Source organism: Rhipicephalus sanguineus, chromosome 6 (genome assembly GCF_013339695.2).
Source record: "Rhipicephalus sanguineus isolate Rsan-2018 chromosome 6, BIME_Rsan_1.4, whole genome shotgun sequence".
Classification (NCBI taxonomy): domain Eukaryota; kingdom Metazoa; phylum Arthropoda; class Arachnida; order Ixodida; family Ixodidae; genus Rhipicephalus; species Rhipicephalus sanguineus.
In genome coordinates this window covers 40,584,122-40,609,344 of record NC_051181.1, presented here as the reverse complement: position 1 = coordinate 40,609,344, position 25,223 = coordinate 40,584,122, and the positions used below count along the sequence as shown (strand labels likewise).

At 46.5% G+C, this 25,223-nt stretch overlaps 1 non-coding gene across 1 annotated transcript; it reads right to left on the bottom strand.

Moving 5' to 3' along the window:
* Nucleotides 1-24,526: 24,526 nt before the first annotated feature.
* Trnay-gua (transfer RNA tyrosine (anticodon GUA)) lies at nucleotides 24,527-24,618 on the bottom strand. Its single transcript is given in 2 exon segments — nucleotides 24,527-24,562; nucleotides 24,582-24,618. It is a non-coding gene; the product is annotated as a tRNA-Tyr (tRNA).
* Nucleotides 24,619-25,223: the final 605 nt, after the last annotated feature.

Below are 25,223 nucleotides of genomic sequence, written 5' to 3'. Positions count from 1 at the left end.
GGCCCTCAATGTCACGACCGTACCCAGGATTTTTTTTTTTTTTTTTGGGGGGGGGGGGGGTTTGGTGTGTAGAACGGCTAACTTTAGCAAATTGTGGTACCCCTCAACACCCCCTTAGTTACAGCCCTGCTCAATGTATTATGGAGAACACAAACACAATACTGGTGTTAAGTGATCAACTGGTTACTTTAATTAAATTAAATTAGATTTTAAATTATAGTTGCACCACGCGAAAGCAAAATTATATCACAGAGACATACATGGTTCACTTATGAAGAGTGCTTTTTTTTTTTACAATAAACATAGTTTACACAATTTTAACTAAAATTTTCGAAGGAACAACGCCCAGCCTTCAAGGACGCTTACACAAGAGAACGTAATTGCCACACAACCTGGGCGGCTTCGTATATGCACGTCTATGTGCTTCGCTGAGCATTGTTCTATGTTCCCAGCGTGCTTGTTCATGCATTTCCTTCTTGTGTACGCATCCTCAAGGCTGGATGTCGACGTTATTTTCAACAATGTACGAACAGTCCCCAGCATCAACCTCAATAAATAATCGTTCCGTTTACCGTGAGACATAATAATGTAAATGCACTCATACATAGAGAATATCATTTGACACCTGAAGAACTAAAGAAAGCATGACAAGATCGTTAGTGCTTGTATGATTATACAGTGACAAAGTAACATTACTGAAATCATGTCCCTCCAAGAAAGACCAGCACATACATCGTAAAAACGGTAATCTTTTTATGAAAAAAAAAATTGCAGCTTGCACAAAGTCGCGCAAGGCTGGGTTACAGCAGAGCTGGTGGGCACCTGCTGGTCCTGGCTTGGCTAGCTTTTACCCTTTCACCTGTCTCTTTCCCACCCCTTGCCATACTATGGTACATCACTATGCTTGCTCTCCTTTTCCTTTTTGTCTGTTTATTTTTATGTATTTCTTTCTTTCTCTAGTTCTCACATCCTCTTTCTATCTCCTTCTCACTCTACTTATTATTCTTTTTTTCTTTGATTCTCTTTCCACGTTTCTTCCCTTTGTTTCCATTTGTCTTTCTTTCTATGCTATGCTTTCTACCCTCCTCCTTTCCATCTTCCTCACCCTCAATTCCTTTCTCATCCCTTTGCTACACTATACTATACAAGCCTATGCTATGCTCTGCTAGAGTGCCTGGGTAGCCGAGTGGTTACAAAGCTCGCCTTCGAATCGTGGGTACGGGGGTTCAAATCTCGCCTCGCCGAGAATTTCTCTCTACTTGTTCTCTCACCCATCGGAGTTGTTGCATCCCACGCCGGACAAATCGGCACACATGTTCTGGGAGCAAAGCAGAAGAGGACAAAGAGAGCACATGCCAGTTCATGATGTCAATAATTTTATATCTATGGCACACAGCAAACCTCAAGCATCACAGCTCTGCTGTAAAAGTTGCAAATGGAGGGTCATTTCAAGGCCTCAAATTCAAAGCATAGCATCTGTAGCAGCAACATATTTACAGAACATTCATCGTACTTTAGTGCTTGCTATAAACACTACAGAAACTGACAGCATGATGGCACAGCAAAGAAGAGACAATCACCCTGGCACCAATTGTGTGTTGCTGCTGCCCCAAGCTGAGATTTACAGAAGAATACAAATACCATCATAATGATGTTTGTCAACTAAAGAACAGCTGCAGTCCTTTCTTTCCAAGTCTACTTGCAGCAAGGTTAATAATGTGTTTGCCCGTGCTTTCCATTGTACTTTCTTTTTTTGCCTCGTCCCTTGAAGTCAAGTTCATGCTTTCATAACCCTTGCAGGCAGGAATGAGCAGGAAATAAGCATAAAGCACACACTTTAGAAAAGGCAAACAATAAGACCCTTGCACGAAGACGGGTGTCGTATGCAATACAGAAAGGAGATCTTGTTCTGCAAAAGCTTTTTTTTCTTTAACATTGTTTCGTGTGCATAGGAAGGAAACATTTGAGGATGTAGATGCGGTCACTGACCAAGTCAAGGTGAGACACGGACGTTTCGGGTGATTTGCGGGTGACAAAACACTCAACCAGATCAATTGTTCAGCACTAAGTTTATGGCTGGTCCCGTCTGGTCTATCTGCGCTGCATTGTTTTCTTGGCTGTTCTAGAGGTATGATGACAGCTTACCACTCTCCCCAAAGAATACACAGTACTACTTTAAATTATTTGACAGGTCTTAGTGGCGAACCCTTACAGCTCTTGTTCCCTCTGCACACTCTTATTTCCTTTGACTTTTCACGTCCTTTTTAGGCTATTTCTAACTGATGCCGATGTGCATTTCCTTTTCACACTTGGGAAAGTGAGCATACACACTTTGGTCTCTGAAACACAAATAAAATATGCAGAAATTCAGGGGAAGGTGGATGCTTGAAGAGATGAAAAAATTCGTGAACACAAAATGTTGCTGGTGCTGATGTTTCAACATGCGACTTGTCTTCTTCAGGCTCTTAGAACCAGAACAGTTAGAAAACAGAACTTTGCGATCTATGGCAAAACCTTGCACCTATTTACATTATATAGATGACATATTTATTATATGGGAACATGGCATAAGCACACTAAACACATTCATTGACCATTTTAGCAAGTTTCACCCTAGTACTCAATTTACCATGCATCATTGTTCTAGCGAAATTAACTTCCTAGACATCAATGTATCCATTGAAAGAGGAAAAAGATGGCGCTCTGCAGAAAACCAAGATAGCCAAGATTACGCTAGTCATCACCCGCGACACTGCAAACAAGGGATATTTGCAGGATAGGCAAAGCGTATAAGAAAGATTTGTGGTGACAACGGTGGACTATGTTCACCACTACAGCAATATAAAGGAAGCATTAGCTGAAAGAAATTACCCGCAAAGCGCTCTAGACAAGGTCTACAACAAAGTGTGTCAACTACACAGAAATCAGCACTTGCTATAAGAGCCCCTAAAGCACAGCCCAACCACCCGCTAGCATATATAACAAAATACTCAAATGCACTCCCAAACATAAACAATATCCTGCGCAAGTATTATCCTATATTAGCTAGCAATGAGTGAAAGAGTTTCCCAGAGTACCAAAGGTTGTGTATCACCATAATAGAAACTTTAGGGTCATGTTAGTGCATGCAAAAGTAAACCCTCATTCTACTGCCAACATAATACCTTGTCCTCTTCCAAGATGTAAGACTTGCAAACGCCTTCAAAATGAAGTTATAGTTAAAAGCACCAGAAGTGTCCATCATACTGCTACGTGATTATGACGGTGCAAGAAGGGGAAATACAGAACTATTAATTCGGCAAACATGTGCCCGGAAAATGAAAAGTGAAGGTGCAAGCAATTCACGCTGTCAGCAATTCACGACGGCAGTCGTCGGCCATCGAGTAATCTGATCAGTCTTAAGGCGCATCGACATTTATACATGTTGCAATGAAGGTTCCAGCCTTATTGTTGGTGGCTGCATTAATTGCAGAATAAGCCGTACTGTTCGCATTGTGCACTCAAGCTTATTGGAACAATCTACAATAATCGGGAATGTTCGACATTCTGGAATGGTGCGCACAAGGCAGTGGTTGCGCATGTAACTGCTGTTAGGTTACATGAAAAGAGAAGAAGCAGCAGGCGTGGCACTGCCCTCCCCTGAAAAAGCATCGTGCCCATGCTCAAGACAAGATGAATGCGAAAAAAATGTGCATACAGAAAGAACAATAAAGAAAGGTTCCGGATTTCTTCAGAAGCACCTGTCATCTCTGTGTGTGATGGACCAGTTCCGAGTGAAGGATTCAGAAGAGGTAGCCCAGTTTTTGATGGAAGGATCTCCGAAGGTACTGTCAGGGTTCAGCGTGGCTGTTGAAGACCTGTTCTATTCGTTGACTTCTGGTGTGTGTCAGGAATTGCATACAAGATAATGACGAACAAGAGTTCCATCAAGGTGTGAGGTTTCAAAATGTGCCTTCCTAGAACTCCTTTCCATATATTTATTGTGGAAGGGGTGCGTATCTACTCAGAGGTCGGGGATTTGCATAGGGTGTTGCAGCATTCTTAAGTGAGATTTTTCTCAGCGTGATTGACCGTGGCATAGCGAGTGCGTTGGAATCTGTTGTGGTGAAAACTTTCAGGTACGTGGACGATTATACATGGTTTTTGTTGGAGATTGTCGGTGTGTGAACACTAGGGTAGATGTTTTAAAGGTGTTCAAGGAAATGGGGTACGGGCTGAAGTTTACTTGTGAGGTTCCCAACAATGGGTGTATACAGTTCTTAGTTCTTAGATCTATGTTTAATGTTTGGTGGAAGTCATGTATGCTGGATGCATGACTCCCGCAGCGTCAAGCCTATTATCGATTTCCGTTCGGGTCTCTCAAAAATTGTGAAAAATGGTGTCGCGATGTCCCGCCTGAAGGCATGGCTCAAGAAGTTTGCCCTCATCGCATGGATGAAAGTTTTGCAAGACAAGTTGAGAAGCTCAAGCAGTCATGGTTCCCTGAGCACCATTTAGCCGTCCTAGGCGAAAGAATTTTGCAGAAGGTGAAGATGGAAGCGAGGGGTGTAAATCAAGTTAAAAGTAAAGATGTGGCACCTTTTGTAAGCATACTGAACCTTCATGGGGTATCCCAACAGTTAAAAAAGGTGGGCACTAGGTTTGGATGCGGTGTGGTTTTTTTCGGTTGAGGACAAACTTGGGCGGATTTGCGCGGCTGTGGATATGAAGTTGTTGGGGCAGAGCAAGTGGCATCATGGGTGTGATATCAAGCATCGCGAAAAATTGGTTGAATGCGGCAAGGGAGAGGTGTATTATATACTGTTACCATGTGGGAAGTGCTACATCGGGCAGACGGGCCGCTGTTTTAATAACGGATTATTAGATCAGAAGGCTTCATTGAGGGGACCACCTTGTTCGAACCTGTCGTTACATTGTAGGGAGTGCAGCTGCGCGCCCTTGCTGTCAGATGCTAGAGTGCTCTCAAGATTAAAAGAGAATGTCGCACGAGAAATCGAAGAAGCGTTTCTTATTACAGATCTAGCGAGACATGCGTAGCGAGGCCCTTTATCACGTTGCATGCCACCGAATTGAATTTCTTGAGCGCCAGCCACTAAATCAAATCTTGTTTGTTCCTGTTTAGATTTTGACCACGTGAATATTTGCACGAGTATATGTGTGTGTTTTTCAATAAAACTCAGTTGATAGTTTGCGCTGCGTTCGTATGGTCCTTTCTTTGTCCCTGTTTTTTATGCTAAAGTATACTAAGATGCTGAACCAACTCGCCCAACAAGCCACTCTTCAAAAAAAAAAAAAAGAAAAAAAGAAAGTAGAGTCCTCAGGCTAAACCCACGGCAATCCCATCTGCCATGGATGTGGGATACTCAACCCAGACAAGTCCCACCAGTGCACCCCAAGGGGCAAGCTCTGTGGCGGCGAGCACCCCAAAGCCGACAAGGACCGTAAACAGAGATTTCAGATACCCTACATCGTAAGGTGACGACGCTGGTACAGAGCGCGGGCTGCTGAAGAAATGGACAAGGATGAAGACCGAAGCACCGAACAAAGCTTCAAGCCGCCACCAAACACAGCGCAGAACCCAAGCCTACGATGTCCTTGCTCAACCTCCAGAAGTTGCCCAGGGTCTAGGGGGAGATCCAGGCCCCTATCATGGAGCCAACCTGCAAACGTCCACAGGCCCGGGAAGAAGGCTGGACCTCTCAGGTGGGCCGACAGAGTCAAGGGTCCTCACAAGATAGTATCGGGGTCACTCCCAGAGCAAGCTAATAGGGTAGAGAATCACCAATCGGCAACACGGTACACTAGTGTTAGCACAGAGAGTAGCAGTGAAATCACTCTCCTCAAAAGAGGAAATGCGCTCATAAAACTATCCAGAAATTATTGTTAGAGATAGCTGAGATTAATCGTCAGTCACCTCACCGAGAAGCATCCCTCGTCAGAGAAAACGACCGCGATCTTTTGAGTTAGATAACATAGTTGCACCGGCGTTCACCAGTGGTGCTGTCGTGCCATCTACATCGCATGCACTGACTAATAGCAGTACCCTGCAATCCATACTGACGACCCGCGGCCCTCAGCAGACAGACGATAGCAACGCTCATGATGGATCGCTCGGCTAGAACTTCTACATATGGCAATGGAACTGCAGGGGCTATGCCAGCAAACAGGCATCCCAACAGCAACACATTAGAAACTCAACTGAGAAACCTAACATTGTCCTCCTGCAAGAAACACCAAGTCCCTCGATCTCCCTATCTGGTTTAAACCCAATTGTCGCCCAAACGGAAGGCAGAGGTGTATGTACACTAGTCTCCAAAAATTATTCTACAGTAGACTCTCAGTAAACGGAAATCTCTTAAACGGAACAGCTGCTTAAACATGATTGGTTTCGTACTTGGATTCTGCTCCCCTGCTCCTCTCTCAGTAAACGAAACTCCTCTTAAACAGAACACATTTTCCTGGCCCCTTCAGGTTCCGTTAACAAGAGTCTACTGTATACCGAACATGACCTGGCGCTCAGCAACACAGAGCATGTCTTTGTAGAGATACTCCCGGACTCCAAGTTAGGTCAAAGCATCTTCATCCTCAACCTATACAGCAGCCTTAATAACCACAGGCAAAGATATAAGGCTATACTGATTAAAGCAATGAACTTGACAAACAGCAACCGTTTATTCATTGGTGGTGACTTCAATTCCCCACACTCAGCCAAGAATATCACCACAACACTCGAATGGGAGTCAAGCTCTGGCAGGGCACACTTGACCTGTACCTAACATTGGTCACTGACAAGGCCTTCCCCACCAAAATAGGCACCTCAACCTGTAGTGACTCCGCACCAGATTTAACGTTCATCAAAAACGTGGTGGATCCGATGTGGACAAACTCGGCCACGGCTTTAGGCAGTGATCATTACCTATTAATTACACGGTTCCCAGTTTACCCCAACTCCATAAAAGAAAAAGAATTTACTTGGACCGACTGGGATCTTTTTCGCAGAGGCCACTCCTCTTCTTCTATTTGCCCCGAGCTTGATGCATGGGTAGAGCAAATGAAGAAAGATGCTTCCAGCTAGCCGAAGGCCATCATTACAGACCTCCCAGTAAGGAGAATAGACAGCAGACTAGCCCATCTCATTGAAGCTACACAATCCTAAGTAGCTCGATGGATGAGTCAGCGCCTGAATAGAAGTCTTTGTAAAAAGATATCCGAGATTAATAAACACATTCAGGAACACCACAGCGTCCTTAAGAAACAGTAATGGGATGAAGTTTACAACTGCATAGATGACCAGATGCGTAATGGCAAATTTTGGAACCTCCTCAACCAACTCCTTGGCAGCAACTGTAGCAAGTCCAACCAGAGGCATCGCCTGAAACGCATCCTAAACTTGGCCATTAAGGATGCCTCAGAAGAAGCCATCGTGGATAACCTCATCCACAGGTATCTTCCTACGGGACCTGTAGCAACACACCCGGATTATAAAGGCTCTCTCAACCCAAAGCTTGACTCTGAATTCAGCACAGAAGAAATCAGAACAGCGCTGCAGGACCTTGGGAGATCTGCCCCAGGTCCTGACGGCATTACAAACTCCTGCGCCATTTTGATGACCCCTCAATCAGGTACATCACTGAAACAATCCATGACAACTGGAATAATGGTAATATGCCTGTTGAATGGAAGACATCGCATACCACATTATTTCCGAAACGCGGCTAAACACCTAGTACAGACAACCCACGCTCTATCTCGCTAACGTCACGCCTGGGCAAAGCCATGGAGCATGTAACACTCCGCACAGTATGATCGGCATTAGAGCCAAGCTCTCAACACAAGGCACCACGATTGTAATAAAGCTACAAATCCTGTACAATAACACTTGCGGTATGAAAGCCATCTCCTGCCTTGATTTGGAGAAAGCCATTGACAAAACTGCACATTCATTCGTACTTGAAACGATATCGAACCTTAACCTGGGCACCAACTTCTATAACTATGTGAAATGCTTCCTATCAATTCTGAAAGCAGGGGACCTATCCTCCGAGGAAGTAGAACTAGGTGCATGCGGCACCCCAAGGTTCAGTCATTTCCATATCCCTGTTAGACATGGCTATGAATGGAATGGCCAGGGAGCTGGACAAAATAGACTGCATTGAGCATACCATATACGCAGATGACATCACCATCTGGGCGACCAGCAGTTGCGAGGGGGACATAGAACAGGCGTTGCAACTTGCAGCCAATACCATTGAGTCCTACCTCCTTCCCACCGGGCTCAGATGCTCGCCTGCTAAGTCTGAACTGTTCCTTTACCGCACTGTCAGGTGGGGTTGAAAGCCCAGTGATTGGCAGGAATCCCATCAGAGCATTAACCTGCGTACCAGCTGTGGTGCAGAAATACCCAAGGTCAAGCATTTAGTCCTGTGTATGACAATTGAGGAAAAATGGCACCAATAATGTAACTGTCAAGAAGCTGGTAAGCAAAACCAACAACGCCATACACCTGCTCAAAAGAGCTCCCAACAAACACAATGGAGTGAAGCAAGACAACCTCATCCATCTGGCACACTCCTTCGTCCTTTTCTTGCAAGTAAACAAACACTCGCCAAAGTTGCAACGAAAAAAAAAAAAAAACTCCTTCGTCCTCTGCCATTTCTTGTACATTGCTGCTATGCACAACTGGTATAGGAATAAAAGAGACAAACGCAATGCACTCATTAGAAAAGCAGTCACATGTGCCATTGGCATTCCCTGCAGCACCAGTACGGATCGGCTACTGCAGCTTGGTATCCACAACACCCCAGAAGAAATTGCCAGTATATTTTATGCTTCGTAATCCCTATTATGTCATAATAAAAACTGACCGACTGATTGATTGCAGAGGCACAGGAGCACTCTCAGATCACACGCCTATCCTCCACTGAGATGGGCAGACATATCCTCAAGAAACTTGGCTACACAGAACAATCATACTATAGTGACTACGTAGCAATTCCACCAAGTGTGAGAGAGCTTATAACGGCAATGCAAATGCCCAGAAATGTTCATCTGGAACACAATTACCCAAAACGCAGGGCCTAGGACGCCACTATCCTCAGGGATTACCGACACAACAGCAAAGCCTGTTTCATAGATGCCTCCTCTTATCGAAGCGATCTCAAATTCACTGCAGTTGTTATTAACCACAAAGGTGAATGAACTAACTGTACCTCGGTTTACACCATGGACCGGCTCGTTGCCGAGCAGGTTGCGATTTCGCTCACTATAGTCACTGACAATGTGGAAGTGATTTTTATTGACTTTAGATCTGCAATCAGGTCCTTCACTAATCGCAGAATTGCCCCACAGGCCTTACGCATTCTCCAAAACAGAACTTAGTCATCGTACGCTCCCGTTCACATTGGGCAGATCCCTGGCTGCCCCGTCAACTACGATGAATATGTTCACAGTACTGCGTGCACACTGATTGATCGCGCAAGATACTGGCAGATTCGAGGCCATGCAAAACAGAGACGTGCCATCCACCTATAATGAAATCACCAAGCACTTCTACATCTCGCGTTGCATCTTCCCACCACCTAGCCCAAAGCTAAGCAGGCCTCAAGCACTTACTTTAAGGCTATTACAATCGGAGTCTTACCCAAATCCGCACATACTGTACGTCATATACCCAGAAATCTACCCTTATGATATATGCAACCACTGCAAACTCACCACGGCTACTCTTAGACACGTGCTCTGGGAGTGCACCACTATGTATAACGATGCTGACCCCGATGCTACTTCAGGAAGATGGGACGCCGTCTTGCGTAGCTCAAGCCTAGGCAACCAGAAATGGGCCATCCAGCAAGCCCGCGAAGCGGCTGTCAGGCTAGGCCTTTCAGTCCCAACGAGGAGGCCCTAAAGGCATTTGTGCACACCTTGCAGGACATTAATAAGGTAATTCTATTCCATTACTTTCCTTTCTATCCTTGAACATGAATACCCCATCCCACACCTTTCTTTTTCACTGACTTTTTCCTCTTTCCTTTTGACTTGCCGGCCCCTCTTTCTCCGTCATAACCACCCCCACTTTCGCAGTTGCCCTTTCGTCCTCATTTTTTTGGTTGGAGGAGAGGGTAAAAAGCATATCCACACCATGCTAAGGAAAGCAGTTGCAACCTTAAAGAAGACAGGTCCGCTTGTCGAAAAGTCGGCTTCAGCGATGCCTCGTATTCAGGTTCTTCTCATAAATAAAAGAATACTAATACATAACAGAAAGAGGAGAGAGCTAGACTGCCAGGAGAGAAGTGTGGAGTCTACCTCCAAGCAGGAACAAAGACTCATCTATCTGTGTACAGTGGCTCACATGAGAAGCCAAAAACAGATGGTCTGAAAACTATACCTTGAACTTGGTGCCTAGTTTGGGCAGAGCCAGTGTTGATACGGAAGAGCAGCCAAGGGCCAAGTGATATCAGGTCACTACTGCCACTTCTTACATCTTTTGAAATGGCTAAAAACAGAATGAGCACCAGCAAAGCATACTCAAACACAGCTCTTCAGCCTTTACTTTCTCCATGAAGTTGGATCCCACCCACTCCACGAGGTTACGACTGAACTTGCAGCATGGGCACCTGCACAAATAAAGGTTGTCTTTTTGCACATCAAAGTACATTCTCATACATGAGAATTACAAAGAGTGTTCATTAGTTCAGCTCTAGGGTGAAAAGGATACAAGGTTCGTACAGGTTTTCACAGCCCATATTCGAGGGTGTTCAAGGACTTTCAAGTCCCTATTGAAGGTTTACGAAAGATGTAAGGCAGTGGAAATTTTTTCGAATAACTGTTTCCAAAACAGTATGATAATAACTATCGGGGTTTCACGTCCCAAAACCACGATATGATTATGAGAGACGCCGTAGTGGAGGGCTCCGGAAGTTTCAACCATCTGGTGTTCTTTAATGTGCACTGATATCGCACAGTACATGGGCCTCCAGCATTTCGCCTCCATCAAAATGCGACCGCCGCTGCTGGGATTGAACCCGCGACCTTCGGGTCAGCAGCCGAGCACCATAGCCACTGCTCCACCATTCATTCTATAAGCAAGTTTGGCAGGTGCGAGTGACAAGCAGTGTTACACAAGGCACGCCTAGGAAGCCCAAGGCTCCTAGACTGTGCGACATTGGCCTTCTGCCACGTCTGTTGCTTTCGCTAACCTTTGGTCATTTCTTAATTTCTGTACATGCCTTTAATAACCGTGCTTTTATCCTGCGTATATGGTCCTATTCTTTTCACTTATGTTTGTTTTTTATTGCTAATTCAATCTCTCAATCTCGATCAGTATTACATGGTGCATATGCATGGTGAAACAGAGCTAAGCAAGCACATGAGATACGCCGCACAAACAAGGAAAAATGCATGCTTCTCAAGGGTTCCATTCTTTTCTTTTTTTTTTCATCAATACGCTTCAATCTACAATGCCTACAAAATTTGTTACCAACCGTCACCAACTGAGAGCGCACTAAACACGTTGCAGTGCTGTCTGGTAAACTGCGGCACTCGTATCAAAACTTGAGAATGGAATGCGTCTGCCGTCTCTCGTAAGCAGCCGCAATTTGCATTGAGACATGGAGCGTGATGCCACTTCATAATGTAGGCAAATCCGACATTCAAACCTGAACATTTGCGAAATTGCCACCGAGTGAGAGCCTTTAATCCAGCTTCTGTAATGCGCAAGGAAGCTGTTCCTACTAGTTGGTCAGATAACATCCGTAGTAGTAATCACTTAGGCCAAGAGGAAAATTGGACGAGTTGGTGCATGTTAACCATGTCGAACTGTAGTGCATGAAAACTCACGATCGGTACTCACTCGCGCAGCAAACATTTCCTGCTCGCGCAGCGATCGTTGGTGAGCCTCTTGTGCCCCAGTTCGAAATGTTTATCACGCTCCGAATCCACATCGTAAGAACGACAGCATATTGTCACGCTTTCTGGTATGTAATTGATAGACTCGGCATTTCTAGCTGACAGAGACAAAGCTCGCAATAATGGAGATCACTACTTACTCAATTGTGGCAAGGCAGCGCAATGCAGCATCCTCGCCTTCGACGTCCAGGTCATGGATGTTGTTCGAGGTAGCCACGACGAAGTCGCTACGGAGCACCGGTTCGCGTACTACGTTGTCGAAACGAAAGCTGCCCGACTCGCGGTCATCGTCGTCGGTGTAGAGACAGGAGATGAAAGCCCAAGCCCGTTCAAGTAGTTCAAGCGTGCATCAGCCGGTGGAGCGACCGTTCCAAAAAGCACCGCCAAAAACTAAAGAGAGATTTCGATCATTTCGTCCCTAGGTCACCTAGGTACCTAGCTGACGGCAACAAAAGAATTCCCCGACAGCCGTCACGAGAGGGCCACCCAAACGCTATAGCCGAAACATTAATAAACAGGAGTTTATCGTAAGGCTTTTGTTGTTGTACAAAAAGCAATGATTTCTTTTATTGTACTCAGACGTAGCAGTAGTTAGCGTGTTCGCCCTTTACCAGTTTTCTTAATATTAAACCGGAACTTCCGCTTGTGTACCGTTTAGGCTACGGAAACACGCATCGCTCACAGCACATTACTCCGAATTATGTTACCCCTGAAAAGGAGTACCTCAGTTGACGCAGTGGCTTAGCTGGTTAAGCGCCTGTCTAGTAAACATGACATCGTGAGTACGAAGCTCACTGGTTTCACGGAAAATTGCTTTTGCTTTTTTCTATAGCTCGCAGCACATTACTACAAATTATGTTACCGCTGTGAAGTGATCCTTAAGCCACTGCCGAAACTTTGTCAGCATAGATGGTCACAGACTTGGCATTACTGAAACAACATTTTGCAATAATAAATATTGTAATGGCTTGCTCTTGTGTTTTGGAAGTTAGCAATGTAGTAAATTATTTGAAGCGAGTAATTTCAAATGATTTACTCATTGCTTTCCAAATTACCTATGACTAAAATATAGCATGTGCGCTTCCCTTTCGGCATAACAAATTGACCAAAGTATAGAAAAATGACAAAGACAAGGTAATCTGATTGGGAAACTTCAAGCTTGGAAGTTGATCAGGGACAACTGCAATTTAAATGTATGTGTGCCGCAAATAAAGTGTACGTTAGTTAGTACATGAATGATGAACTTTTGTTAAAATAGTTTCACAGTAATTTCGATGCTTCCAGATCCAGTTATGTAATGTCATTACTTTCAGTAAACTGTAGTTTGTAACGTAATTGATTGACTCAGTCACGCATTCAGTAATGTCATTGAAATCATTTTAAAAGGAATTTTGACATCTTTGGTTCGTTCACAGGGCATCCGGCGAGAGAACGTGCCGTACGCAGGATGGCTTGGTCTGTCGGTGTGGTGACAGCCCCGTGATAACATGGGTCATATTCAGATGTCGAGACATCCGAATAATGTCGCTTTCAGTACGGGTTGACCGGCTAGGTGAGGACAGGCGGTAACTATTAGCTTCAGCCATTGGACACGTGATGTAGTATACTTCACATAAGCTGACAATGTCATCGAAAGTGATAGTCTGTGAATATGGCCGCAGGGTGTTTTTTTTCCGCCGAGGATAATATTAGCTAAGAATATTGTGCTTTTTTTTTGCCGGCCAGACTCATAGCAGGCATCACCGCATTTGTGTATGTTGCCCGGCGCTGGTTGACCAGAGGGCCAAGCCTTTCATTATAGAAACTACCCGAAAAGTCTGGTAAACTTGTTGCGCTCCCCTAAGTCGCTCCGGGAGCATATGAGTTGAAACGTGCTTTGGCAGTTACGCTCAACAATTCCGAAGCAGCAAGCAAGATCCCGGCTTCTAAAGACGTTGCACAGAAGCAGTCCCCCTGTTCTATTGAGACAACAGTTACATAGACACAATGGGCACATTTTTGCCTTCTCCGTCGCCCCCGTAAAGTTCAAGGGCGATAGCATCGCTGCGCGCGTCGTATGTTCTATGTGCGAGTTAAAGCGTGGGAGGACATCCGATGATCACGGCTAGAACGGACAGAAAACGCGCTGACCGTCTTTCGTCAAGCCAAAGGCCCACCAGGGGTGCCGGAAGAGGGACTCGGTAGCTCCCGTCATGGCTCCCGTAGCAACTATGTACATTGAGCTGCCGGGAGCGTTCGCGCGCGCCTTGAATTGAGAAAGATCAGCAGATCGTTCATACCTTTGTGCGGGCTGTTTTCTTACAGCTTGTAGTCTTCCTTGAAACGGCACACAGCACGGAAGTCGCTTCGTTCGCTGCTGCAGCCGAGTTTCTTTATGCCAGCGTCTCGACAGCGAGTGTTCACGGTCGTCGTCTTTGTTTCGCGGTCATTCATGAGTGTGCATACTGACACTATGCTTGTTAATTTAGTGAGCGAACGTTTCGGAGCGTATATACTAGGCAAAGAAAGCTATCCTTATTCATTAATAATATATTAATTGATGGGATTTAACGTATCAAAACCACGATATGATTATGAGAGACGCCGTAGTGGAGGGCTCCGGAAATTTTGAACACCTGGGGTTCTTTAACCTGCACTTAAATTTAATTACACGGGCCTCTAGCGTTTTCGCCTCCACCGAAAATGCATCCCTGCGGGGCAGCAGTCGAGCACCTTAACCACTAGACCACCGTGGCGGGTTATCCTTATTCATTGTTGCTGTCGACTAATTTTTGCTCGTAAAACTGCTGGCCTTCCTTGCTTTTAGATTCGCATGTATTGGTATGGCACTGATTGCCTCACACTTGCGGCGATACAGAGACTTTTTTCCTTCATTGAGAAAACGAGCACCTTTGTATGAAGTTTTACTGTCAGCTGCTCGCTGTCACTCTTCAAGATACGCGCGTGGAATTGTCACCTCATGCAGCAACATACATTTTTAGTGCCTGACATGACTAGCCATTGAGTTCGTTTGAACTCTCCTCGCTTACTTCTGTTCGCCAGCCCTATCCAAGCAAAAAAAAAAAAGAAAAGAAAGAATGGAACGCAAGCCGATTGGGCGACCCTGCACTAAAACTCTCTATGGGCCGAAGCCAATATGCAAGAAATGGCCCGCGTAGAACTTCACAGAGAAAGCGTCGGCATCACGGATGACGACGATCAGGGCTCTCACCACAGTGGTCGGGGGAGGAAATGCCGCCCACCGCTTCGCTGCACCGCCCACTGCTTTCGGTAGACCCCCGACTGACATCTTCGAAATGCGCGCCTTCATAAAATAAATACCACCTGCGCGCGCCCAATGAAAGCAAGCCGTGCATCGCGCCACCTGCTTATGTAAAAACGAGTCTGAATAGGTGTCCGCGCGGTTTCTAAGATTGTCCCACCAACCCCGGTGCCAACGCAAGAACACAGACGCGTTTGGCTCCGTTTTCTAGTGCCAGGAATGCATGACCAAAAAATTACACCATTTCCCGCTCAAGGGGACCATGAAGCGATGCGAAGCCGGAGCACTTGCACGATCGTGTTCCGCTGGCGTTCTTTGGGCATGCTACCGACCTCGCATCGTGGAACGTGAAGAGGAACGCTACGCACGTCTTGTCTTCCCTCTAGCCCGGCCGTTAATTCTCACAGGGCGAGCGGCGAACGCGGTCGGCAGGCGTGCGAGAGGGAGGCAGCGTAGGAGACGAGGGAGATGGGGAGGGGACGCGCATGTGCTGGTGCTCATCGCGGCATTGCGCAGGAGAGAATTTCGGCCTGTCTAGCCCGCGTTTCAGAGGAGAAGTGGTAAGGGGGAGGGGAGAGGGGAAATGGAGAGGGGGAGAGGAGATGGAAAGTGGAGAGGATGAGATGAAAGGGAAAGTGGAGAGGAGAGGAGGAAATGGGAGAGGGGAAGTGGAGAGGGGCAGAGAGGAAGGGGGGAGGGTATGCGCATGCGCAGTAAGGGTGGTCACGCCGCACACCACCACCACCACCGGATTGAAGTCCGCCATAAGATACTTCGCATCTAAAAATAAAATGGGGATATGTGTCCAAAACTGGAAGTTTCGCCCGTCCGCACAGCTCATAAGCAGTGATAGCATGCATCGGCGAACAAGACGTGCTTGCATTTTCACCTCATGCGGGAAAACTATCGCGGTAGTAGAAAAAATAGTAGCACGCAAGATCACAACTACTCATCGATGTTTGGGCTTCGATTCCCTATGGCTTAGGGCAAGCATCTCTTTTTATTGCGATAGCAATTGTATGGACACTCTCGATGGGTTTTTTTTTTGCCGTGGGCGTCGACATCGCCGTCATGTTGCGTATAAAGTCCAAATCGATAACATCCCGCACGCATCGTATGTTCTATCCCCGGGTAATAGTGCGCTAACGGGGGCGACGAGCGCGGCTGAAGAAGAGATCAAACGAGCCGTCCCATCAGCGTCGATCGAAGGGCGCATGCGATAACTAGAGGCTGGATTTTTAGGCACTAAAAATCGCGTTTTAGCCGCCGAAAATAGGCAGGCAAAACACCGTTTTAGGCCTGCAAAATCGTAAATATAGGCGCAAGAAGTCTTACATGAATTCTAACAATTTCAAAGAAAGACGCGCACGACCTGTGTCTACGACAGGAAAGCAATAAAATGTTATTGTTTATGATGGCACAAAGGCACCAACGGTTGAACATAGCCACGCAATTGTCTTTTTTACGGCTCGGTTCGCAGAACACGGTCTCTCCTTTTCTTGCCCAGCATGGCCAGTCAAGTGTCCACAGTCGAATCAACACACCCCTGGGACTCTGTTTTCGGCATGGCTAAGAAGAGCAGCACAGGAGCAGGCAGCCTGACCACTAAAAGACAAGAAGGGGGGTATGCCTCGTATTGCCGGGTCAAACCGCGCAGGGTAAATTTCTTCACGTCATTAAAACATGTATACGGCGGAATAATATGCTATCCTCGATTTTGCCTAACATAGTGAGTCCAACGCTCATAACTTACAAAGTGATAGGAAACTTCACTACAGAGTAAGATGCCTTTCGCGCTTGCAAACACACCCGCACGACCACTTCTGCTATTCGAAAACTGCATTTCTTCATGCGTCGTCTACGGGAACGAGGACATGATTTACATTTGCACTGAATACCGAGCCACATGGGTATACTAGGAAATGAACGGGCACAACGACTAGCGCGCGCGATGCTACCATCCGCGCAGTCTAAACCGCCCGAAAACTGTGTGCAACGCATCAGAAGAAATTGAAACACACAGTGATTGCTACGATCCCATGGAATCCATAGCCCAAGCAAAGCGCTACCGGCGCAGCCATCTTCTCGAGATATCCAACCCATTGGACATACCTCCTCTTCCTCCGAGCGCTGATGCCCGCCGGCAACAGGTACTGCTGCGGCAGGTAAAGACCAGAACCGTCCTTACCCCTTCCTCTTGGAGACGGTTTCGCGGAAATCAAGACTGTCGTGGCCTGGGAACCCCGAATACTGGCATCTGCAGCTACTGTAACACCCGGGAAGACCTAGAGCAGGTCATCTAGGTCTGCCCGCTGTACTCTGGATCCAGGCACCGTGGATCCAGGCAACAGGCCATTGCCACAATCCCACCAGAATGGCGTCCAACTTTATTTCAGGCCTGGGCATAACCCGGCGCAGCACCGCCGCCACCAACGAACTATGGCGGTCGCTGCTCGAGTGCCTGGACGACCCGAAGCTCCAGCCATTGGCACCAGGCTCCGTCTCGGGCGTGACAGCCAGGACGTCAACTCGCAAGAAGACGCTCATTAAGACTGCTTTTTTTTTCTGTACCCCCCACTATTTTTTATCCTTCCTCTCCTCCTACATTCACCGCAGCTCTCCAAGGGCACAAATGTGAATAAAGACGTGTCAACAACAACAACATCTGTCGGTGAACACCTTAAAATGCCCCTCACCAGGTTTAAGCATTTCGAGCCGACAAATGTAATGAAAGTACTGGGAGCTCACGCGCTCACGACCACGTCTGCCAAGGTTTGCAGCGCTACGCGCCGCGGAAAGACGTGAAATTTTAAGCTGAACGCCGCACGCCAATCGTCTCGCGGGCGCGCGCCCCAGCATGGAAGAGATGACGTGTGGTGTCGTCTCGCGCTGTGAATATGGAAGCTAGAATGACCTAGTAGTGGCCTAGTAAATGGCTTTTTAAGAAGTAATTTACAAACAAAACAAAACCCACGTGCACATCACATTTTTCTTTCTTTTGATCTACACTCCCCTTTCCCCTGACGCCACTACACGGTTTCGCATTGGTTGCCCACCTTCACGTGGCTACACAGAGATGCCCCCGTTCCCTGCCCACCGCCACACTCAGGTCTTCAAGGCGGTTCTTCAGCTCTTCGGGGACAGTGCACTGTACAACCGGCTGTAAAAGCCGCCCGCCGCGTCCTCGCCCAAGGACGCCATTCTCCTCTTGCCATCTTTATTTCCCTGTCCCTATTCACCTGCAGACGCTGAGACGTGCTCTTTTGCAGACGCTGAGAGGTGCATTTAGGGTTGCAGAAATAGCGTCTTTTCCTTTGCTCAACCTCTCCTCCTCCTCATGCTATCCACCGCGGTGGTGAAGCGGTTACAGTGGTTTGCTGCTGACACGAAGGCCGCGGATTCGATCCCGGCTGCGGCAGTCGCATTTTGATGGAGCCGAAATGCTGGAGGCCCGTGCACTGTCCGATTTCAGTGCACGTTAAAGAACACCAGATGGTGAAAACTTCCGGAGCCCTCCACTACGGTGCCCCTCATAATCATATCGTGGTTTTTGCAAGAAAAACCCCAGAGATCATTATTCTTCCACCTCCTCCAACCACTCGCGCCATGTCAGCTCGGCGGCGTAAGGGGGCCGGCGGGAGTGGTGCTGGCAGTGGCGTAGCCAGGAGGACCACACGTTCGGCCACTGCTGCAAGGTCTGCGACCGCTAGTGGTTCGACAACAACCTGACCACAATCCCTACTATAACAACGTGCGACATCTTTATATTACAGTAGAGGAATTGTACGGAGCATTCACGGTTTGCCCGATTATCTCCGAGCCAGCTCCTCAATCATCATTCACTTCGAGGATATGGAGCGAATTTTTTTTCTTTTTTTTTGCCATGGCATACAGAGCAGAGACTGACACTCGACCACATTTGCCTGTCTTCAGATCAAGGAGGTTCCCCCCCCCTCCCCCGAAAAAAATTCTGCCTACGCCCCTGGCTGCTAGCGGTACCTTTCCGGAAGTCGGTTGAACTAGAGGGCTAGGTTGAACCCCATAGAGTTCCAAAAGGTCAGTGTTGCCCGGTATTATGAATAACGGTCTCAAACAGCACTCGAAAGCGAAATTGGAAGCCAAATAGCGTTCACATAGGCACCGATATTGAAGATAAGCATTTATAGGCACTTGTAGGCAATTAGGCACAAACCCAAAATATAAGCGATTATAGGCACTATAAAAACATTATAAATGCCCTTCTTAACCCCTAATTCATGCTTATATTGTCACGTGGTCGTGACGTCGACGAAGGCAGCAGTCAGCACGTCCGAGATGGAACTCTTTATTAGGCCGAAGACGCAGAACGCTGGCGTAAGAGAATACGGCCGCTCCCAGAGAACACCGCCACCGCCTGGAGCGGCCGTTTTCTCTTAAAAAAGCGTTTCGTAGAGTTACTCGAGACTGGATATAAAAGAGTCAGTTGCCAGCCTTACTTCTCATAACATTACCATTTGTTGCTATCGCGTTCATTGCTTCGCGCTTGCAATATTTTTACAGCGAAAGCTGTTATGAGATCATTTCACCGGCCGTTTTTGGCGCCGTAGTTGTCCGCCGCCGCCGGTGTCCGTAACCAGTATCGCTCGAAATAAGAAAAAGAAGAACGAAATAAGAAAAAAATTAGAGAATGGAACGAGGTTCGAACCTGGGCCCTCTGCGTGGGAGCCCAGTATTCAACCTCTGAGCCATGCCGGTGCTTGAAACTCCTTTGCAAAAAGGTCCTATACAGGCTTCATGTCGGGAAGGAACCACATTAGCATATGCAATATAGCGTGGTAGAAGAGTAAAATAAGCACCAAGCGTCGCACAACGCGAATTCTTTAACCAGGCGTCACACAATGCGAATTGCGCAACGAGTAGGTTGTTGAATGCTTCCAAACAAGGAGGTTTAAACCTCCTTGCTTCCAACCCATTACAGGGCTCTGCCATAATTCTTCGTCGTCATCAGGCACAGCATCAACAAAGTGCGCATTATGCCTTACATGCGTTTAGCAGGTACCACGGCTCTCCGTAGAATGACGAAAAATGGCACAGTGCCTGCTGCCCTACTTCTCAAAAATTACAATGATTTATAGCGTAGTGGGTTCCTCGCAAGTGCACTTGTATTGGTTGCCAAGGAAGGCCATAGGCGCATGATCCATTTCCTCGGGGTCTCAGTAAAATTACAATGATTTAGAGCGTAGTGGGTTCCTCGCAAGTGCACTTGTATTGGCTGCCAAGGAAGCCATAAGCGCATGATCCATTGCCTCGGGGTCTCAGTAAAATTAATGATTTATAGCGTAGTGGGTTCCTCGCAAGTGCACTTGTATTGGTTGCCAAGGAAGCCCATAAACGCATGATCCATTTCCTCGGGGTCTCAGTAAAGTTCTTCGACCCCCCGTCTTTCTCCCACGTCAACGTATGTTATACAGCATGACGGGAGAGGGAAATAGCGACCGGGCGTCACCCAATGCAAATTACATAACTGCTGGGTCGTTTAAAGCTTCGAACCAATTACAAAGGACTGAGCCATAATTCTTCATCGTCATCAGTCGTCGCGTCAACAAAGTGCACATAATGCCTTACAGACGTGTAGCTGGTGCATCGCTTCTCCGCAGAATGACGAATAATGGCTTAGTAGGTGCTTCCCAACTTCACAAAAATTGTGATTTATGGCGTAGTGGGTACCTTTCTAGTGTACTTGTATTGTAGCCCCAAGAGAGCTTACAACGGGCTCTAGAAACGCCGCTGTTCCAGCTTTCGCTGTGACTGTGCTGCGGTTTCAGCGCAGGCCTGGCGTCCTTTTTTTCATCTCGAGGTAATACAAAATTCTAGGGGCCATATCTACAAGCGATCATAAAAGCTGCCCTTTGCTCGACGTGGAAGGGCAGAAAATAAGCGGATGACCCCCTTTTACATTAAAGAAATATTCATTTTCGACCGTGCAAATGCGAAAGCAACATTCCTGTTCTTTAGTAGCATCGAGGTTCACTACTGTTTTTGCCGAACTCAGCTCCATTGTTCAGCGTCATCTGAAAAGTAAATCACAAGCGTGTGTGACTTAGTCATTTAAATTGTATAGAAAGGCAGAGAGAAGACGTAAAGGGGAACAAGTGTTTGACGGGCGGGATTACAAAGAATCGTCATCTTGTTTTTACGTATATCGCATTCTGGGCACCGGCGTATCACTGTCACGACTCGGGGCCGTAGCACAAGCTTTTCCCAAGACGTGGCATGGGGGTTGGGCCTCTGGTGTATGGCTTGCGCCAATCACCGGTATGAAGGAGTCAAGGGCCTTCTCCAATCAAAGAACAACAAGATTTAATAATGGGTTTAAACAAAGATAAAGGTATTTCCAAACGAACAGAACCGTTATCTTCGAGACAAAGGTGAATTAGTTATAGAATCCACAATTATCGCGAATAAGTGCAGCATGCATGAAAGTTGAAATATGTAGCAACAATGAGCAATATCGGATGAATGACCAAGCAGCAAGAGCCGAACCAATAATTAGAGTTCGCAGTCCACTAAGTTCAAGCGATTGACATACGTAACCGGGCGCCGCAGAGTCCTTCAACACCGGCGCCGTTCATGGGCGACCCTCGAAGCTGGCGAGACTGGCCGGTGGCGGTTCCACGATGACCGGGGGTGTTGGGTCGCTGCGTTGTGTCCCGTGAGTTGCCCAGCGTGGATCTCTTCTCCGGCGCAGAGCAGACTGTCGAAGTGTAGGATCGGCCCTTTTTTTATACGCTTCTCTAGCCGCCGATCTCAACTTCCATTGTAGTATCGATGCATCCTTGAAACGGTCACGTACGCACTGGTTGCTGCCGTGGTTCACACTTCACTTTCGGTGGCCTTCACGGGTGAACAATTGACTCACACACAAAACACCAGTCACGTAGGCACACGCGGTCTAACACGTAGCTAGGATACAACGTCCTGTGGTTCAGACTCTGCTGTCGGTCGCCTTCACCGCAAGCAGTTCAATAATCTACAAAACAAAAGCACGTGAGCTCACACGTAGCTCAGATGCACGTCTTCAGGTTCAGACTCTACTGGCGGTGACCTTCGCGGCGAGTAGTTCAATAATACACAAAACAAAAACCCATGATCAGGCACGTAGCTCGGTTGCTACGTTCGGTGGTTCGCATTCCGCAGGGGGTCATCTTTTCGAGCCAACAGCTTTAAAATTACACAAGACACCAGCCACTATATTTCGTATACAGTCTAGCCTTGTTAGGACCTTAAGGTTCACACTCTACTGGCGGCGACCTTCATGGCGTGCAGTTCAATAATACACGAAACAAAAACCCGGGATCAGGCACGTAGCTCGGATACTACGTTCTGTGGTTCATATTCTACAGGCGGTCACCCTTCCGAGCCAACAGTTTTGAAATTACATAAGACACGAGCCACTATAGTTCGTATACGGTCTAGCCTTGTTAGGACATAGACGTACCATATTTCCTTCCGCTAACATTAAGTGGTGCACGTACGCTTACGGCACAGCATTCTTGGAAAAGAATTGCAAGCACGTTCGCCCTTGAGGCCAGTGGAAAAATACAAACACAAACAAAAAGACCATCACCTTAACGAGCGAACAGTTTTGAAATTACACAAGTCAAGACCCACTACTGTTCTTATACGGTCCAGCCATATTAGGTCAGAGATATATTTCATACGGCTAACGCGAACACACACTAAGTGGTGCACGTGCGCTTACGGCACACCATTCCTAGAGAAGAATTATAGCACGTTCGCCCTTGGTTCCGGTGGAAAAATCCCTTTTCATGGCATACCTTAGGACATTATGCGCAAAAAATGTTAAGCATACGCGACTTTTGTGACAATCACTCACACCGTTATTTGAACTATCATGATAGTAAAGCGGTCCTTTAGCTGCATTTACTCTCTGCCCAGTGAAGCCCTCGAGGAGGTACCATTGAAGCCTCCTGAAGGCATTTTCCTTCGGCATCCGCGATAGAGTGCGAAGTAAAGCCAAATCGGGAGCATCTGGCAGATGATAACTTTCAACGCGTGCCGTAAACATATACGGCCGCGTCAAAAGAAAGCACTTTTTTTTAGTGCCCAAGCGAAATTTGGTGAGGCAGAGGCTAAGAACAAGCTGTCGAACAGGGAGATAGGACGAGGACATATTTTCTGCAGCTTGCCTTTGTAACTTCTTTCTAGTCAGTAAAATTTAGAGAGTTGCGGTCTGACTTAACAATGCGGCGACCCTTTCGGCGCACTCGGTGCGCTCGATATCGATATCGCAATAGAAGTTGTATCGATATCGCAACAGAAACAAACTTAACGAAATTACTGAGAATACAGAAGAAAATGCTGAGGCTGATAGACAACGCTATAGTTCCAGCACCTAGCGACCCACTGTTTAAAAAATATAAGATAATCAAAGTGAATGACCTATATCAATACAGACTACTACGAGAGTACTGTCTTAGCTGCAAACGCTCAAACTCTTTGTTTACAGATATGGCGAATCTTTGCTTAAAGGAAAAGGCTTATAAAACTAGAAATACAGAAATGTGGAACGTTCCTTACTGTCGTACTAATTATGGTTTTCAGATGCTTCGATGTACTCTTCCGCGAATTCTAAATAATTACATTAGCAAAGGTACAGATGTGTCTCATTTAAGTGTCGCTGAATTAACGGCTCTTTTTGTTGTATAAACAATGTAGCAATTATTTGGGTGCAGAAGATTGCAGCAAGTTTCTTTGTTGTATAAGCTATGTATAAAAAGTGTACGATATTGTGATGTCCTTTCAGCTGCTGCCATTGTTCACAAAGGGGGCGGAGGATCCCTCAAGCCGTCATTACGGCTTTTCCCTCCGCCTCCTGTTACACTGTACTGTGACGAAATAAAGCAATCAATCAAGTTCGATGATAAGTATTTCAAATTACGCGCAATTTTTCGTGTTAAAAATTGCTATCCCATAAATTGCGGCTACCTACGACATTCTCAGATCAAGAACTCCCATTCAAGTATCAGTTGTAAAGCAAATTTCATCGCATTTTTATAAAGTTCTTGTATGGTAGTAAAACAAACGCCGTGAATGGTTAAACGAAAAAGCGTAAATTTTAAAAGAATGCGGGAAGCGCTCAATTGCTTGTACACATTTTTGCACTTGGTTTTCGACTGCTTCGCCAAACTCAATTGTCTTTCGAGTGCGGAAGAAATTTTTCCGCTCAAAATTGCCCTGGTATGATCTGGAAAGTAACTGTTATGTATGCATAAAGTTTTCTTATTATAGCGTGAGAAACGTTTGTATTCGAGTGAAATAATCCAAAGAAAAAACGGGTAACGCAAGAAAAAAAAAAACTCCGTCGAGCCGGATTTGAACCAGCGACCTATGGATGTCCGCATGAGTCATTCCTCTACAGTCCACCGCTCTACCAACTGAGCTATCGACGGAACGCAGGGAGTGCAGCGGCAAGCTTCGCGTGAAGGACTCCCCACGCAACGTGACTTTCTTCTCTGAGGTTTGGTAAGCGCCCACTATGAAACTGGTTCAACCGCACTAGTGAAGCTTGGCGCGCGCCTGCCTCGGCCTAAACGACGTCCTTCAATTGTACCTGTGTCACACGTTGCAGCGCTGATCGCGATTGAGCTCGACTGAGATCAAATTTCTCAACAGTGATTGGCTATACCTTCTGCAGCTCGCCTAGTGGAGCCAATGAATATCACGAAATTAGATCGGTATCAGGCCTGATCGCCATCAAAAGCGACCGTGTGACACAGGTGTTAGACGTTACGATGTACTGGCGAGTATGACAAAAAGGACCCACTTCTACAGAGAAAAATACGGCAGATCCCACGCACAGTGGGAATCGATGTAATACGAAGCGGCCAGCAAAGAGCTGCATACATCACCTTGTTTCTCTTTGACGAAAATGAAGCAATTCATGTCATGCTATCTATTTCACTATATACAACATGTTTGTTGTGCATGCATGGATGTACAATATTTATGTAATGAAACGTATATTCTGGCATTACAATTCATGACCTGCAATTTA